The following is a 17,415-nucleotide window of genomic DNA, read 5'->3' on the forward strand; positions in this document are numbered from 1 at the left end:
AGAAACTCTGTGTTGTAGAAAAATGTTCCTGGTAATTTGCAGATGTATAGTAACACTGTAGTTACATGTAAGATATATCACACAAATTAAATTTCATGTTAAACAGGGAGCTATCTCCAGTTTATTGACAGGGAAGTGCAGAGAATAATTTGAACAACCTGTTTGAATTGACCAAACAATTTTGTGGGTTTTTTTGTTTTGTTTTCTTACTGCCAAAATGAGACAAATCTCAGGCAAAATGTCTATGTCACAGCTTTGTCATTTCCAAGGGAACCTGTGCATGCTCTGACTTCTAAAATACAAGGCCCAGAACTCAGTGCAAGACACAAAAATCAAGACAACTCTAAAATAGTTTGTTCCACAGCAAGTCCTCCCAATCTTGCCAAGACAAGCTCCTGCCTTTGGAAGATTACTGTTATGCCTGCTTCCTACTTTTTTTTTCCCTTCAACATTTCTGTTTTCTCTTGCACATAAGAGGAGAGAATAAGAGAATTAAATGTCAAGAATTATCTCCTTTAAATATGTGAGATTTCTCTGATCTGATTCTGTTACCAGCCTACCATGCAGCATAGCCAAGTTCCTGTGTTTTATCACTAGCTTTATCAACAAGGCCTTTGCTAATTTTTCCCCATCTACACAGTCTTTATTGTTACTTTTCCTACTCAAAGCCAGTCCAATAGTTCAGTACCCTAGTATGAAAAAGCACTGCTTCTGTGTTGGGTTTCAAAGTTCCAGCAGTTGTTGCTCTTTGTCATTCTTGGCTTGCATTTTGCTGCCTTTTAACTTATTTTCCTTTTATAAATTTTACTGCACTGGTTGCGTTCTGTCTCATCTTTTGTGCCTTTTATTCTGGTGTGGAAGAAGGATGGGTCTCCTGTAGGAACATTTCTCCTGCCAGGCCATCTTCCTCTGGTAATGGAATTGCCCCTAGCTGTGACTGAACAAGGGAGTTATTTTCCACCCTCCTCCTTATTACAAAGCCACTTCTGGCTCTTAATTCCACCTTCCTCTGCTTCTATCCTGGATTCATCTTTCTTATGGGCTAATAATAATAATACTTACCTGCCTCTCAGGGGTGTTGTGAAGATTAATTAGTTAATGAGCTCCAAAGATGAAAAGTGCTGCATCATTGCTAAATATTATTGTTGTTCTTACTCGGTATAGATTGAACACATCAATATCAGTATTTTAATTATAAAATCTCACCCTACCATTTTTCAATTAGGCCCACTAGATCACATTATCCATCACTCACTCTACCTGTTCGTTCCTCTGTCTTATTTCTATCTTTCTGCCTTTGAGACTAGACCCACAATGACTGGATGTTTCTGTAAATAAAGGATTTACCCTTTGTTTCAGAATGTTCCCATACATTTTTTTAAACTACTAAAAATCAAAGGGCTCTGAGCAAAGTGATAGTTCCTGCTCCTCTACCTGAAGCAAAATCTCCTTTTAAGTCCATCTTTTCATCTCTTCCTGTGTCTATCCTGTTTGAGAAACAAGATGACAGTTGCATAAAGAAAGATTCTCAGCCTAGTTCCTGCAGGTTCCCTTGGTACAGATAGCAGAACACCCATAGCAAGGGCCACCATGCTGCAAACACGGCAGGGAGGCTGGAGATGCTTGAGTTTGGACACAGCATTTCCCTTTGCTGTGGTGTGTAGTTTCTGGTGCAGCAGGCAGGGATTGCTTGCGAGCAACTCCCAGATTTTGATTGCTGCATTGAGACAAATCTGCATCTCTCTTGAAATCTGTAAAAGCAAAATCATTCCCAGCACCTCATGTGGAGGGACATGTGGAGCACCTCATGTGCAGGGAGAATACAATCCTGTTTGCAGTAAGGAAAAGGCATGATCAGCCCAAACTGCTTGCAAAAGAGATTCTAAACTTAACAAACCCCGTCAGACATCTTGACTCTTCTGTCTCATGTCTAGACCTTGGGAAGCATAATCTTTCTTCGGAGAGGCATTGTCAGATCACGCAGAAATAATGCTGGCTGAGCTTAAACAACAAACATATATGATATTTTGTGCTGATTGAGCTGTCCAGTTGTCTGGAAAGGGCTGACAGCAGAGAGAGCCCTGGTCTGAGCAGAGCAGCTCCCAGGCCAGCTGGCGAGGGAATGGGTCTGAGCCAGGTAATTATTGCCTAGTGCAGAGGTCGAAAGCCTCAGAGAGGATGATGTACTAATGAAACACAAATGGGACATCTGTGTTCAGGAGTTCAGCAAAGCACAGAAAACAGCCTTGCCAGGAAGACATGTACTACTGAGATCAAACTCACTTTCTTAAGCTAAGGAAAACCCACTGAAGAGTAAAGGCACAAGAAAGCCTTTTACAATGGACTTATTTTTGTTTACATGACAGCTTAAAAGTTTCCAGCAATTGCTCTACACACTGCAGCATTACAGAGCGGAAAATCTGAGTGCACCCAAATAGCATGGTGCAAGGTCACATGTGGGCAGCGAGGGCTGTGAGAGGTAGTAAAAGAAAAGTGAAGGAAAATGAGGTTACTGGAAGTCTTTACTGATGTGAAAAAAAACATATGGATCTCAGTGGGTTGTTATTTACAAATGGCTGTAGCTACAGATACAATAGGTAGCATATAAATCAGGTTCTGATTTATAGCCATGTATCAGAGCTGCGTTTCAAAAGTTTCTGTTTAACATTGGGACAAAGGACATATTCTGTATACATACATACATACATACATACATATATATATATATATATATTTTTGTAAAAGTATAAGAGAGAACTTTCTGCAAAATAACTACCAGAAGGCTCGGGGCACTGACATTACTGAAATAACACTGTCATAGTCACATTTAAGTGGAAACTTAAGCCATGTAAAAGGATTTAGATTTAAAGCCTGCACATTGAGAACAGACTCTCAGACTGGCCAGAATGGATTTAACCCCTCCTCGGGGTGTCCCTGTCAACTTAATTTTGCTTGTCTTAGGGGATGTTAGTTACCCATCCTGCAGGTGCAGGACATTTGGGTGAAGAAGGAGATGCTGTGAGGCACAGAGATGAATTTCACCTTTTTGATTGGGAAACAAAGTTTAACTGCAATATCCTTCATGTCCCTGCAAGCTTCACCAATGTGGGGAGAAGGTGTGCTGAGGTCTGTGCAGGCACACCTGCATCCTTGGTAAAGCCAAAGGTATGTGGGTACCTGTCCTGCCGGGGGAGAAGCACCAGGGCCCAGGGCAGGTCTGTGCTGGCCCCTGCTGAGCTCCAGAGACAAAAGGCCCAGGTGCTGAGTGGCCCCAGCAGGTGCTGGGCTTCAAGCACTGACCCCCGTGTGAGCAACTGATCTGCAGGGAGGAAAAACAGGCTTCTCCTTGCCCTTTGCCAGCTTCACTCTCTTTCGCTAAGTGAGCAGTGAGGAAGGGGGAAAAAAAAAACTTAGCTGGAGCTGCTATACCTGGATCTCTCCTAGCTGCAGAGAGCCTTGCTCTGTCCCCTTACCCAAAGATACTGAGGTGCTCTCAAAGCAGCAGGACTTGGAGTTAGGGGTCCTTTTCTGCAAAGTCGATGTTTCTGGTGTTCGGAGGAGTTTTAATGTGCCCTCTAGTTGTTCCTGTGAAGGAGAGTACAGCACTTCTCTACTATTTCATTGCAGTGTCAGTGCTGGGTGTGAGCTGACGTCTGATGCAAGATGAATCTAGGACCTTCTGGCTTGGAGGTGAGAGTGTAAATACTGGCACAGAGGTCCTGATTATGAAATGTCATGAATGAACTTTGCTCAAAAGTGGTCTCTAATAATAAACAACAGCAAAAGTAGCATAGAGGTTTCTTTTACACCTTCTGGATTGCTGGCTCTGAACATTTTAATTTTGCCTATAAGCTATTTGATGATTCATTTTAGAATTTATGCCTCCAAATATGAAGCATGTATATACATTTTTCCTCCATGATAGTAAGGTTATAATCAACAGTGGCAGAGTAGCCACCAGAAATCTGAGCTGGAATTGGCTGGTGCTGTGACACTGCTCCAGGCTGTGACCTGGTCACATCCCTGTAGTTAGCAGAAGGAGACTCCCTGGAAAAAGAAATGTTGTTTTGTGTAGTTAACAAGGACATTCTGCCTATTCAGAAGTTGCTAATTCTCCTCCATCACAGAAAGGACTCTGGGTCTGGTTTCTGTGTGTGTCCTGCAAGAACTGGGACTTTTGTTGTATCCTCCTCGGAGACACCAATTTAGGTAATTATATTCAGCATATCTAAAACTTTCTCCTGTTTTTCTAACTGCATGTAGTATTCCTTGTCATCTGTGCTATGTTGCTGTATCATGTTCATTTGCCATGTTTGAACACTGCAAATCTTCAATGGCATTAACAACTTAATGGGTTCCTTTCAGTGTTGGATGAAGTATATGTATTTAAAATTAAACATGATTACTGAACCTGGCTTGAGCCTTTGGCTAAAGGTTCAATTTTTATGTCATCTGTTATTGTAAAAAAGCCTACCAGCCTACACTTGGGTAATGTAGTGGGGCAAGTGACACAATGCAGTGTTTTGCCACCACTTTTAGATTCTGCTTAGATTCCTTTCCCATGATTCTCATACTGCAAGTTGTTGTCATTCAGGACTTCAGGAGATGATCCCCTATGCTTAGTGATGTACTTTGGTCAGCTGCCCCAGCCTGCTTCTTGCACACTGAATGCTGACTGCTATAGCAAGCTTTTGGTTACTACTTTTATGACTAAATAGTCATAGCAGATAGGTAGGACTTGTTTGGGGAGACAGCTTGGTGGTGATGAGCTAGTGGCTACTCAATCAGCTGGGACCTTACCAAAGTGAAAAATGGATTAATTGTTAAATCTGAGGGGGGAAAAAAAGCATTTGGGAAGGTGGAAGTGAACAGATTTTATTGATGAGCAGCAGACTCTGTTGCTTCTGGCTCTAGAGTAAAATTGCAGGAGCAAATACATAAATACATAAAATATGCTTGACTATTGCTGTGATTAAATGTTAACCATCTTGTTTGAATTACCTGTATGAGAAAAGAGTGTTGTGTTTTTAAATTTCTCGTAGTCTTGGTGAAGGATGCCTCCCCTTTGTGGTAGTGGGAAAGAGAAATCTAGGCTGGAAAGCCCTGGATGATAAAGCCCCAGGTGAGAAGGAGACCCAGGAATGCAGCATTTAGCAACAGAGCTCTGGAACCAGCCATTAGTAGAAATAAAATCAAACTTAATTACTTTAAATAAATTCCTCTAGAAAAGCATGAAATACGCAGCACAGCTGAGAAAGAAGACCGCATGGTCTTATGTTTCACTGCTTTATTAATGGAATGAAGTTGAAAATGAGCTGTGTTCAACTTCCTTAGCATTAGCTAGAAGTGCTGTGAGCATGAGGAGTGATACTAGATAATTTTGCTCAATCAGATGCTGTTCCTCATGTCCTGCCTTCTCACTGATGAAGTTAGCTTCCGGTTACTCAACTTTAAGCCAAATTCCAGGCACAGCCAGGGCAGTCTGTGTCAATGTATATACATTATATTAATTCCGCCCTGAGTTTTGGAGGGCTTTGTGGACACAAGCAAAAGAAGAGCAAAGTGTGCTCCAGGGACTGTGCTGATCATTTGGCCAAGACAGAGACTGGTTGAACACAAACAGGTGAATTAGTAAAGTGTTACTGGAAGCATGGGGTCAGCTCCATGCAAAAGCTACAGCACACAGGTCTATGAACCTGGGGATAATGCTACAGCACTGGAAAAGGTGGTTACACCTAGCACACAGATGTAACAGGAGACTTGCTACTCCAGAGGTGGCTTGTGTTTTATTCACACTGCTCCTGGCCATAAGAAATGTGGGAATTTGAAGACTGCTACTTACTGAGAATTGTGGAGTGTATTGCCCCCTTGGCCAAGGTTTATGCTCCTAACTGGTCTCTCAGCTAAGTGTAAAGGTCATGTAGAGACCAGCAGGTAGGAGCTAAAATATTCATTTTACCTGCCCTATCTGTAGCCCTTCCCTCTGTGTACTGTATCTAGAGTAATAATTTTCTGAAGTTTTCTAACACCCTCCTTTTCTTATGCCTGAAAAGAAAAGGAAATGTTCCAGCCAGCCCTTGGGAGCCAGAATTCTCTTAATTCAGTTAATCCAGATCTGAGTCCAAATCCTTTTTGAATTATTTTTCAGAATAAATGTTTAGCCTGAAAAATCTGGAGTACTGCACTGTGTCTCCAGCCGGGTGGCTTTGTTTAATCTACTCAGTGACTCTACAACACACAAATTAGCTCATTTAATATGAGGGAATGTAGATGAAGCTGGAATCATTTGTCCTAACAGCTTTGGGGAAGATTATCAAAAGGAGCTGGAACTGGAGCCTAGAGAAAAGAAAGGGAAAATCTGTCCAAGTTATCCAGACTGTAAGTGTCAGTGGAGATTATTGATAATGGTAACCAGATAGAAGGCTCCCTTTAGAAAAAAAGGGTTGAGAAGTGGTGTCCCTTCTTTAGGCCATTTTTCCAAGTACAGTTCCTGCTGTTCCAGAAAATGAAGATGTGTTAAAGATGAAAATCTACTGCCTTAAAAGAAAAACATGCCCCTAATGCCACTTGAAAAAGGCAATTTGGAGGTGTGAGAGGTCAGCTTGTAGTAGGAGGTGACTTTCCACAGGCTTTCAGACAGCAGGTATCCCTCTGGTGAAGAGGATTTGGTCTAAGCTTGCCCTATCGTATCACCCAACTGTTTAGTGTCCCTCTGTGCAGTACCACAAAAAATCCTGATCTACATTTCTAAGAAAGGGACAATAGCTGACTTTTGGAAGCCACCAAAATCCAGTGTTCCTTGTGTCCCTGAACTATTCTCAAAACAGCTTCTGGCTTGGACTCACAGTTTCACAAAAGCTTTTCTTCGTTTTCTCTGTACTATGTGGAGGCTCCATCCACACCTCAGAGGGCAACATGCATGGGGCAACCATGTTTTAAAGTCACCTGTGGATTTTTGGAATGGCCTTCCAGTGGGCCTCTTCATTATTACATTTTCATCATTGTTGAGGATACGTGGGTGCTCCTACATACCACCCTTGCCTTCAGTAGTGTGGTCCCTGCTTTCAGGGCAGCTGCCAGTTGGGCAGGGACCAGGATGTCCTCCTTGGTGGTGCAGAGTATCCCAGGTGCTGCATCCTCCTGTGCCATTAGGCAATGGGACCAGACAAGGTTAACTCAGAGCCTTGACAGCTGAGAAACACCTTGATGTCCATCTGGATAGCCACACATGGCTGGGCATGACTTCTGTTGAAAATTATGAGTGAGGCAGGACTGTCAATTGGGACTCTCATTTAGGTCAGCTGCCTCAGACACAGCAGAGCCCTCAGAGGGAGAGAGGGCATGTTCAGTCTGTCCAATTTTTCTCACGTTCTTTGCTTGTTTGAGGCTTTTTTTTTTTTTGTGCCCACTCTTCAGATAAAGACATCCAGGAGATAACTGTTTGCAGAGAAGGAAGTGGATTCCAGTGGTCTGAGCACAAGGCCAGTGTTCAGCCTTCCTTCTGGCTTCCAGGGAGTGTGGACAGACTGCTGCTCTGTGTCCAGACTTCTAAATACTACTCTCAGCCTATTGAGGCTCACCCTGACAATGGGTACCTGTGTCAATAAGTGGCAAGCAGGAGGAAAGCAGTTTTGGTATCTTTATTGCATAGATACCATCTTTCCTCCCTTTGTCCTATCTCCGTGGAGCTGCCCCAGGTCACCAAGCATGCAGGGCATGAGAGAAGAGAAAAAGGAGCAACCTCTAGCCTGAGGGAACTCATCCCAGACAATATCCTTGTGACTCTTCTACCTGAGCTCTTTAGCTCTCCCACTGGGCTCACTTCAGTGTGGTGATGGACAAGTACAACACTTTCTTGGAAGTTTTCAAGACTCAATTGGAGAAAACCCTAAGCAACCTGGTCTGGGATAAAGGCCTTGCCTTGAGCATGGGCTTAGGCTAGAGCCCTCCTGAAGTCCCTGCCAGCCTGAATTATCCTCAGATCCAAAGGTGTCAGTCAAACAGGTGATTCACTGCTTTCCAAGGCTGGAGATGATGGTGGAGGCAGCTGACAGGGCCTCCTTGGTGGGACTTTGGAAGCACCTTACTCTCCTGGCTGTGCTCTTGCCTTTCAGAAGTTCAGGACGTGACTGAATTTGGCGCTTCCTGAAGAACAGGACCAGTGGAAGTACCAGAGATTTTAACAACCATGTGCCTGTTTAATAAATGGCTGTGGACTGAGGCATGATCAGATTATTCAGTGTTCTATTTGCCTTGAGCCATCAAGGGAAAGGTCTCATTTTGGCACTAAGATGGGAGAACCTGAGCTCCTTTGAAACTCTGGCTTCAAATGTGACTGCAGGAATAACAGGATTCCTGGTGCTCTCAAAAACTAAGCCTGAAGTGTATAAGTGGGACCTGAGTGCTGCTGAAAGTCTGTTTTATGTGTCATTGGGTGCTGAAACCTCAAAAAAGTCACTCAGAGCTGTACTTCAGCCTTGGCTCAGAGCTGTGAAAATGAGTATCAAAGGACACTGTCCTGTCTGAGCTGTCTTTCACACACTCATCACGCTGGCATGAGTGATCATTTAACATGAAGCACAAGGGAGAGGTGGGTGATACCATGTGAATGCAGCCAGGGGCCAGGGTGAGCGCTGACAGAGGTGTTGAGAGTGCTGAGGATAAAGGAAACGCTGCCTAAGCCCAATTTTATGCTCAGAGTAGACAGTACAATACAGAAGAATCAAAAAAATCATGCTCTCATCTTCAAATAAATTCTATGATTGCACTTAAAAGCAGAAAAAAACAAACAAACAAAAGTCCCCAAACAGGCTTTTAATCTTTGTAAGTGCGGATGATCTGTACATTCACAAAAAAGAGATGTAGAAAACACACACACACCTTTTAACTACTGAGCAATTTAAAGACTAATAGGATTCATCCATAATTACATAGTTAAGTAAAATTTATGTATGAAGGAATTAACTAATTTCCCTGAGGGCAATATAAACCATAGAGACAGTGCTCTCATTTAAAAGTACCATCTCAATGTTAAAATACTTTGTCATTCTTCTGTAGCGATGGGTAGGTGCTGTGAGAGCCACATGGAAGTTTGTTTACTGATCCGCAGACAACTGATAACAGATCTCTGCTTTGTTTGGAATAGAAAACTTGAACAGCTTGTCTGCACCTCTCCACTCGGACATTAAATCAACATGGCTCTATTAGTGGCCCTAGGATGCCAGCTGAGCCATCTCTAAGCCTGTCACCGTGATGTCTTCATCTGTAACCAGAGCAGACGTGAGCTCCTGGCAGCTTCGGGAGGTGACAACAAATCCAATTAGCTCCTCTCCATGGCGCCACGATACTACTGTGAAACGGCCTGACAGGGAGGGTGGCTGCAATACCCCGCACAGTGGGCCATATCCTTCCTATTGAATAAATAAATAAATAAATAAATCTCCCAACACTTAATTGCTGGAGTGACTTTCCAGGCGGCTGCTGGAACCTTGTGCACAATCTGGTCAGAAATGTGAGCTGTCCTGGAGGGCTGGATCGTTCACAGCTTGGGGAGGGCTTTGTGAAAGGGTAAAATGCTCCAAGAGGATAACTTTGTGCCAGCACTGTTGTCCCCCTCCCTCACAAGAAAAATTCGGTCTGGAAATCATGCAAAAGCCAGCTCCTTCCCACTCCAGTCCCATGTTGCACAGACACAGGGACTTTTGATGCCTGGAGGTGGTATGTGCTCTGTACTGTCTCTTTTGGCTACAGTGTAAGCCAAAAGATGGAAGCAAACTCCCCACTCCAGACTTTGCTGGAAGGAAACTCGGGGGGCTGCTTAGAGGATGTAGGATTTGGAAGCAGACAATCTAGCAAAACTCTTCTAGCGCTGAATGGGAGGGCTGACAACACTGCTCAGAAGTTGAGGCTGGGCTGGCCAAACTTGGATGATTGTATTTAAATCAGCTTCCTTCCTCCCAAACTAGTTAGCTAGTGGGAAGAAATATTTCATGTAGTGATTAAAAGTTGCTGATATCCCACGAGGCAAAATGCATGCATGAAGTAATGTATTTCTTTTAGGCTCTATTTCCAAGGGAATATTTTTGCATTCTCTCACCAATACATGTATCTAACAACACAAGATGAAGTAGATTGGGGAAAAAAAAAGACTGAATTAGGGTCCTCTTGAATAAGAAGATAACTCTAGTTCATTCTCTTTTGTTTTCAAGGTCAAAGAGACCAACACTGAAACCTGGGTATCCTTGCTGCTCAAATGTCATATGCTTGAGATGTTTCCCAGTATTTGTGTTCAGGTGTTATCCAACCTCAATCATGTAGCTAAATTCTGGCTCTTCCAACATTAGAAGTTTTTTAAATCATTGGAACCATACACTGGTCTTAGAGAAATCACTGAAGTTAGAGTGTAGCTTGATTTCTCTACTTTCAGTGGAGTGAGCCTGGAGTTACCACCAGGTTAACTGTATTACCCACAGTCTAGTGGCTGTGTTCAGTAGACTAAATCAGACACATCTGACAGTATATATTCTGTTTTCCAAGTTAGAGAAGATGTGCTTTTTTGCATAGTGTGTGCCTGTGTTAATGTGTAATGTTAACAGAACTGGTTTATAGGTGACTATGAACTTAAGGGAAGACAGGATCCAGCAAAGTAACCATAAAATGATTTGATTGCTGCATCTTCAAACTTGTTAGAATGGGGAATCTTCATTCCTCCAAGGATTATTTGTCTTAAAACCAGACAGAAGACAGCTTTCACCTGGAGTCTGGATCTGCCTTGTGTGTGCAGTTACTGGTGACGGGGGTTCAGTGCAGGGAAAACCAACTCAAAAAACTGTAGAAATGGTTTTGGGAAGAGGCACAGTATTGCTATTTCCAACATGTTAAATGCATATTTTTTAACTGGTTCCCCTGATGCTCAACTTCCATGCTTCAAAGGTGCAGTGAAATCTTGGAACATTTCAGCACCAGTCATGACTTCTGAGGATGGATTTCTCCAGGGAGAGCATATTGCCACAGCATTTGCTTCCCAGAGCCAAGCACTCACTCCAGTCAATGGGTAGCAGTTGGCAGGACACCTCTCCCTTGTCAAGAAGCCAGTTGTACTGTTGTCTCCTGCCACATCCCTGAGGAATACCTGTGGGTACTGGCAGCCACACAGCTGATGAGATAAAGGGAAAAAGTGTTACTGGGATAAAACAAAGGATTTATTGATTTTTTTTATTATTTTTTTTTAGCAGAAACAGCTTGTTGCAAAAATTCATTGTTAAATCAAATTCATTCTAGGTTAATTAGGCACAATATCTAGGCATGTGGCTGGTTTACAGAGTGACCAAACACTTGGTGAGCCTTGGAACTGATGGACTGGTTTTGGAAACCAGTTGAGGGCTGCCAGGCCCAATTATTTTCAGCAACATCTTTCTGCTACCATAATGTGGCACTGTGGACTTTGTCCTGCTTGCTGAGAGCTACTCTGCTAGCACAATCCAGACTGCAGACCTAAAAATGAGACTGCACAGTATAGAGAAAAAGATACTCTGGTCATCAGCACAAGGCTTTGTCTTAAACAGCTATGGGCAGTAGTAGTGTTTACATCTGAGTTTTGTTTTAAATTAATTGCATGTGTGCTGTGTGTAACAGTGCAGTAGGCAGCTGAAGGGAAGCCTTGCATTCTTCAGTGATGAGAATGCAAACATATAATGGGAGTTATGGTCTTAGTTACCCCAACTGCAGATGCACATGGATTTGGATCCATGCAGCAAAGAGAAAATTTGAGGGAAAAATTGTCCTAGAGGTCTAGAGCAGGATGTGAGACCACAGAGCTGATTCATGGGGAAATATTCCCAGCACAGCTCACATCGCATGCTGCTCAATTGGTCTTATTTCACCACAAACTTCAGTCAGGCCAGCTCTGCCAAGACAGTGGTGGCTAATGTGGATACTTTGCAGTGTGTCTGATTGATGCAGTTCATGAGCTGCCTGAGAATTTGCATTGTTGTGTGGTTTTAAAGCATGAATTTGTGTTGCTTTGCTGGTAGCAGCTGAGTTTTCCTTTTCATTATAGGAAGACTGAAGTTATGGGTACAAAATGAAACTCGGATTGCCACTTCTGTACTGGACATCCCAGAAACTGTCAGTGAGCCCTTGTCCCCTAACCCTCTCAAAGCTACACACTCCTAATGTGCTTACAGACAACAGTACCTTGAGCATGATGTCTTGCTGCCCCAGCTTGCAAGGAGAGGTTGCTGTGAAACACTTGCAATGAGAAATAGTCATGCTTCTCTGTTGAGCTGTTACTTCATAATCTCGTGAAGTTCATCCTTTATGAAGATTGCCAAAAAAGGCTGAGTATAAAATGTCAAGTCTTGCCAAGGTGACTGGACACTGAAAATGGCAATGAGATTTCAGAGACTTGAAATACAGGGATGAGATGAAGCCCAGATACATTCTCTCAGGGAAATCAGAGCAAAGAGGAGAAAACATTGATAGAGTGAGAAAAGAGAGGTTAAAAGACTGAGAAGAGGAAAGTAGTGCAGAAGTTGTTTGAGTGGTCTAGGAAAGGAGGAGACAGCTCATTTGACAGCTGAAAGTGATAAAGGCATAAGAGGAAGAGTGAAAGGAGGAAGCATGAGACCATGTGCTTCTAAGGCAGGTGCATCAGGGAAGAACAAAGGTGTTTTATTTCCTGGGATTTTTGCACCAGCTAATAGTATTGACTATTTGGAGCCCTCCCAGTTATTTCTCAGGCAGATTCATCCCAAACTGAAGACACAAACTAAAAACTTTTTGTGGTTCTCTAGTGTGCAGTAAATACTGGCTACAATTATGTTTCCTGCCAAATTTTTTAGACCGATAGAATCAGTATCAAAGCAAAACATATGGCTTCGGTTATAGGGAAGTTTGGGGGAAATTAACCACCTGGATTATCACAGAACCTGATAAACAAGTCTTGAGACACACTCTTTAAAAGGAAATTTGTATAAGAAGTTATGCCCTTTATTTGAGGACTGAAGGTAGTCTCTTTTCTGAGGCTCTCAGAGATACTTCTCTACAAAGATTTGACAGCAAAACTGTAGGTTTTTCTTGAGAAACCATAATCAGCTCTCATCTATTCAAGATGAGATTTGCCCTGTTTTGAAGGAGGAGTTCTTAAAATACAGTAATTCTCTTCCTCTTTGTGGGATGTGGCCAGCTGTGGCTGGGGCTTTCTTACTGAGATCACAGAGACACAGACTGTGGATGACGACATTTGCATAGTCAAGCCTCAGTAGTAATTTCAAAGCTACTAGTCAAATAGTATATCTGCTGAGCATTCCCAGCCCATTTAGAGGTTGGAGAGGCATTTCACAAGAGTTGGCATTAGTCAAAGAGTTCCCTTGTTAGGCAGAGGATCTGTTCTGATAGCCTCAGGGAGTCTATAGTTTAAATGAAAAGGGCTTTGTTGACTTCTTTGCATGAAGTTTTAAAATAAGTGAGGGGTATCTGCCTCTGTTGGAAGCAGAGGGTTTACACAGTTGTGTCACCAGACCTACACTCCACTACATGATTTCCTTTATAACTTGAAGATAAGACAACAGTTTTACAAGATACCCTTTTACGGTCTCCTGGGGTCTCTTGAAGCTTTGGCTCCTGGAAACACTGGAATCCAAGCTTTTTAAAAAACCTATTCTGAAATGGGACTCTTGGAAAAGTATAGTGTTGTTAAGAAGAAAATAGCTAGTAAAGATGGTGGCACAGCCAAGGCAATTTTGTCTTGGTTTTTGGCCAAAGCCTCTGGTGCTTAAGTAGGTGCCATCTGCCTCTTTCCTCTGTGGTATTGCAACTCCTCATAGGCTTTAGGGCTCCTCTAGGCAAAGAAACATAATTACACCAAAAATCATTATTTGAATCACAACGCTAAGTTTTACCCAGGACAACAACTTCAAGAAAGTTTCTTTTTCTGCTCTCTTCTACCCAGGCTTGTTTTTATCTACCTATATGCTGCCTTTCCCTGGCTTGCTGTGCTGAGTACTTGTATTACTCTAGTGCCCTGGTGTTCCAGTCATCAACTGAACTGTTTCAGGGGCTAATCACAACATTAAGGCCACTTTTCCTTGGTCAGCTAGCAAACAGAGGAAGGAGAATGCTGTTCAGTAATCCTTTTCTTGGTGTTAGGACTTACTCAAACAGATACTCAAGACAAGTTCTGAAAACCATTTGTTTTGCAGGTGTTGGAGTCACGATTCTCATGCAAGATTATTGAAGATGTGAGTGAAGCAATGGGGAGAACTTTATCATCTCTTGAGGCCCTTGACACTGATTTAGATGGTTTGTTCCTGCTTCCTCCCAAGCCTCGGCTCAAAATAGCCCCGTGGCACAGCTTCTTCAGAAGAGGGGTAAGTGCCCCTGCCTGGTTCCTGATTGCTCTGCTGTGTTTCCCAAAGGAACATACTGATGAAATACAGTGCATACATCCCTCCAAGGGGTCTGGTGCAGCTCAATCCCATATGGTGATACCAGCTTCCATTGCCCAAGAGAGAAGAGTCATGTTCATGTGGTAGCATTGTATGTGAAGAAACAAGCCCTGTACCTTTCCCAGAGTAATGGGACCTTCTCCATCTTCTAACACCAGGCAATATTCACAGTGACTTCTGGGAAGGGGTGCTTGTCTTGCTTTTACACAATTTCAGGAAGAAGCAGAGTTTCAAAACTCTGTCAGTTTGGTTTAGAGAGGCTTCCTTCTCACCCAAGAGTCTTCACAGCTCCTGGCAGCTTTGGAAACAGGCACAATCAGGATTCAGACTCAGGCTTCTCACACTGGGCTATGCAACATCGCTTCCAGACCAATGAGCCATTTTGTAGGTGACTTCTAAACATGCAAATAAAATTAAATGGTTCCTTAGAAAACCCTTAGCCAGAAGAACGGCTCAGAGAGTTATTGCATATTTTTTTTTCTTTTTGATTGTACAGTTCTTGTTTGTTTGAATGCTGCATCAAAGCTGCAAGAAAAGGCCATCATGCCTTTGATTGGATTGGAATTTTCTGCACCAGCATTGGCCAAAGGCAGCCTGTCCTCTTGCAGTCTCCTGCTCGTGACGCAATGGGGAATGGGGAGGGGAAAAACCTGGCAGACAAGCAAACAGATCAAACACGACACTTCAAAGAGAAGAAAAAATGCAAGAATGAAGCAATCCAGCACTACAGTCCCTCAATGCTATGAAACAAAGCAGACAACCCTCTACACATGGCCACTTCTGCCACCCAGAGACTGAGGCTGTATACATGAGATCTTACCAAAAGCACTAGGGAGTGGTCTCTAGTGACTACATGACCAGTTATTGCACTATTCGTGCTCAGACACTCTGAGGGGCTAATTAGTGTTTTTAATATGTAAATCAGAGCCTGAACAGATTAAATCTAGGGAAAAAAAATAACCCAGCTGGTGAATATGTTGTTTTAATTATTGCTCTAAAGAAAATATGGACATGGCTGAAGATGATGACAGAGAAGGACTTCTAATACTGCCTTATATAAGTTTTCCCTGTTAATAAAAAAACTAGTAGGAGAAGCCTGGTGTTGAGCTGGAGCAGAGAAGGAGCAGCAGCCACACATGTAGGGCCAGCAGAGCCCTGCTGGCTACACCCTCCATCCCAAACTTGGATCCTTCAGTTCAACCAATGGAGTTTTCAAAATAATCTTAGTATTGTTGCTAAGCATACATATGCCCAAAGGCTCAGTCAGGGTTTCCTCTTGTTGGGTGTTGTTGAAATGTGGAAAAAGAGCTATTCCCTGCCCCACAGAGAGGTTCTGGGGGGAGTGGAGGGTGGTAGGGGGAATAATACCACACGTTACACTGTAGAGATGAAGGCCTGGAATCTCTTCATCTCCAGATACTCTTGAGTATTTTGTGCTACAAGGGGACAGGGCTTGAAAAAGAATATGTATTGCATTTTCTCAGGCTGGGTTTGGCTGAAAGAAGAGGAGAGAAGGAGAATTTAGCAAGGATGGATAGGAAAGTGAAATTAAGAAAAACTGAAAGAGAGAAGGGTCAAATTGGATGATTACTTGTGTTTGAGATAAAAAGCTGCAAGCAGGAAAGAGGCTACTAATTTTTGTTGAGCTGTGTCCACTGATTCTGGAATGAAATGCACAGCAAGCGTAGACTGCAATCCTCTCTGCCAAGCATGCGTTGAAAGGAGGAAGTTTGCTTTCCAAGAAAAACTTTTCAGAAAGGAGGGCATCTGTATGCCTCAAAGGCCTCTTGCGATATTCAAGTCAGAGCTGCCTTCCAACCCGCCTGAAGGAATTCAGAACAACTTTCCTCTGTGTCAGTTGCTGAGGCTCTTTTGCAGCCTCTAGTGAAGTGAACATTTTTCTATGGATCAAGTTTTAGCTTCTGTCAGTATTGAAACTCTGAACTTTTTTCCATAGAGCAAGGGAATAGCAGGTAATTATGTTTCCTTCAAACATATATGCCCTTTTATCTGTGCCCTTCTCACTACCTGTCTGCCTGTCTCCTTATTTATCTGTGTATTGTAATTAAGGATTGAGAGTTGCAGGAATGGGAGGGAAAAATTCCTTTTCCCATTCCTTTCCTCTCTCTGTCTGCATTTTGCTAGCATCTAGTATAGATCCACTGCTTGGACAGATGATTAAAAATGTCTTTCGTTGTTCTCCCAATATACATATAGAGATGCATACATCTCTAAATATTTAGCCATAAGATTGTACATAACTGGATCTATTAAGTCATGTAACAGACTCCTTCAATAGAATATTCTACCAAGTGCCCCTGATCAACAAGAATTAGGTTGACTGATATGGGTTGCCTGGGATGTAGATATTCTTCATGATAATTTGTGTAATGCTCTTTTAGTAGAGCACAATTTACCCTTTTCTCTAACTTCAGTCTTTTCTCCTGTTCTTTCCAATCTCTTCTGCACTGTGGATGCCCTAGAAGGCACAAATGCCTTTCCAAACCCTCTTTTCCTTTAACCCATATAACTCAGTGACTGTAGGATGTAACCTTCCCAGTGTTAGCTCCTCCTTTATAAATCAAGAGTACCTTCAATGGAGCAAATCTGTATTCACATCACCTTACCTTAACCTGTCTGGTTAAATTCTTGAACTCCTTGGAGGGACAGAAGAATTAGACACAGGATGAGAATTTAGGAAACCTGTGTCTCCCATCCTGTTTTGTCAATTCTCTGTCATGGCCTTGGCTAAATCCTTGGAGTCATGTCAATGCTGTGCAATGGCAGATGGTGCTGATATCTCCAGGCATATTCCTGTATTCATGTTATGAAGCTCAGCACCTTGCAGAATTCCTAGCTCTATTTGCACTGTGCCACTGAGGCAGGTGCTGCTGCCATTGATGTGGAGCTTTTGTTCACTGGGGGAACAAGAGTCACAACTGGCACAGGCACCTCTAAAGTGTTACTG

General features: G+C 42.8%; 1 long non-coding RNA gene across 5 annotated transcripts in view; it reads left to right on the forward strand.

Annotated features, from left to right (window-relative positions):
* The first annotated feature begins 3,820 nt into the window (after positions 1-3,820).
* LOC127385881 (uncharacterized) overlaps positions 3,821-17,415 on the forward strand; it is a 36,188-nt gene continuing 22,593 nt past the window's right edge. For 4 of the 5 annotated variants that reach the window (XR_007889766.1, XR_007889768.1, XR_007889767.1 and 1 more), the window contains exons 1-2: positions 3,821-4,209; positions 14,202-16,420. This is a non-coding gene — a long non-coding RNA (uncharacterized LOC127385881). The remainder of the gene's footprint in view (positions 4,210-14,201; positions 16,421-17,415) is intronic. The other variant, XR_007889769.1, reaches the window with a different exon arrangement.

Source organism: Apus apus, chromosome 5, assembly GCF_020740795.1.
Source record: "Apus apus isolate bApuApu2 chromosome 5, bApuApu2.pri.cur, whole genome shotgun sequence".
Lineage (NCBI taxonomy): Eukaryota > Metazoa > Chordata > Aves > Apodiformes > Apodidae > Apus > Apus apus.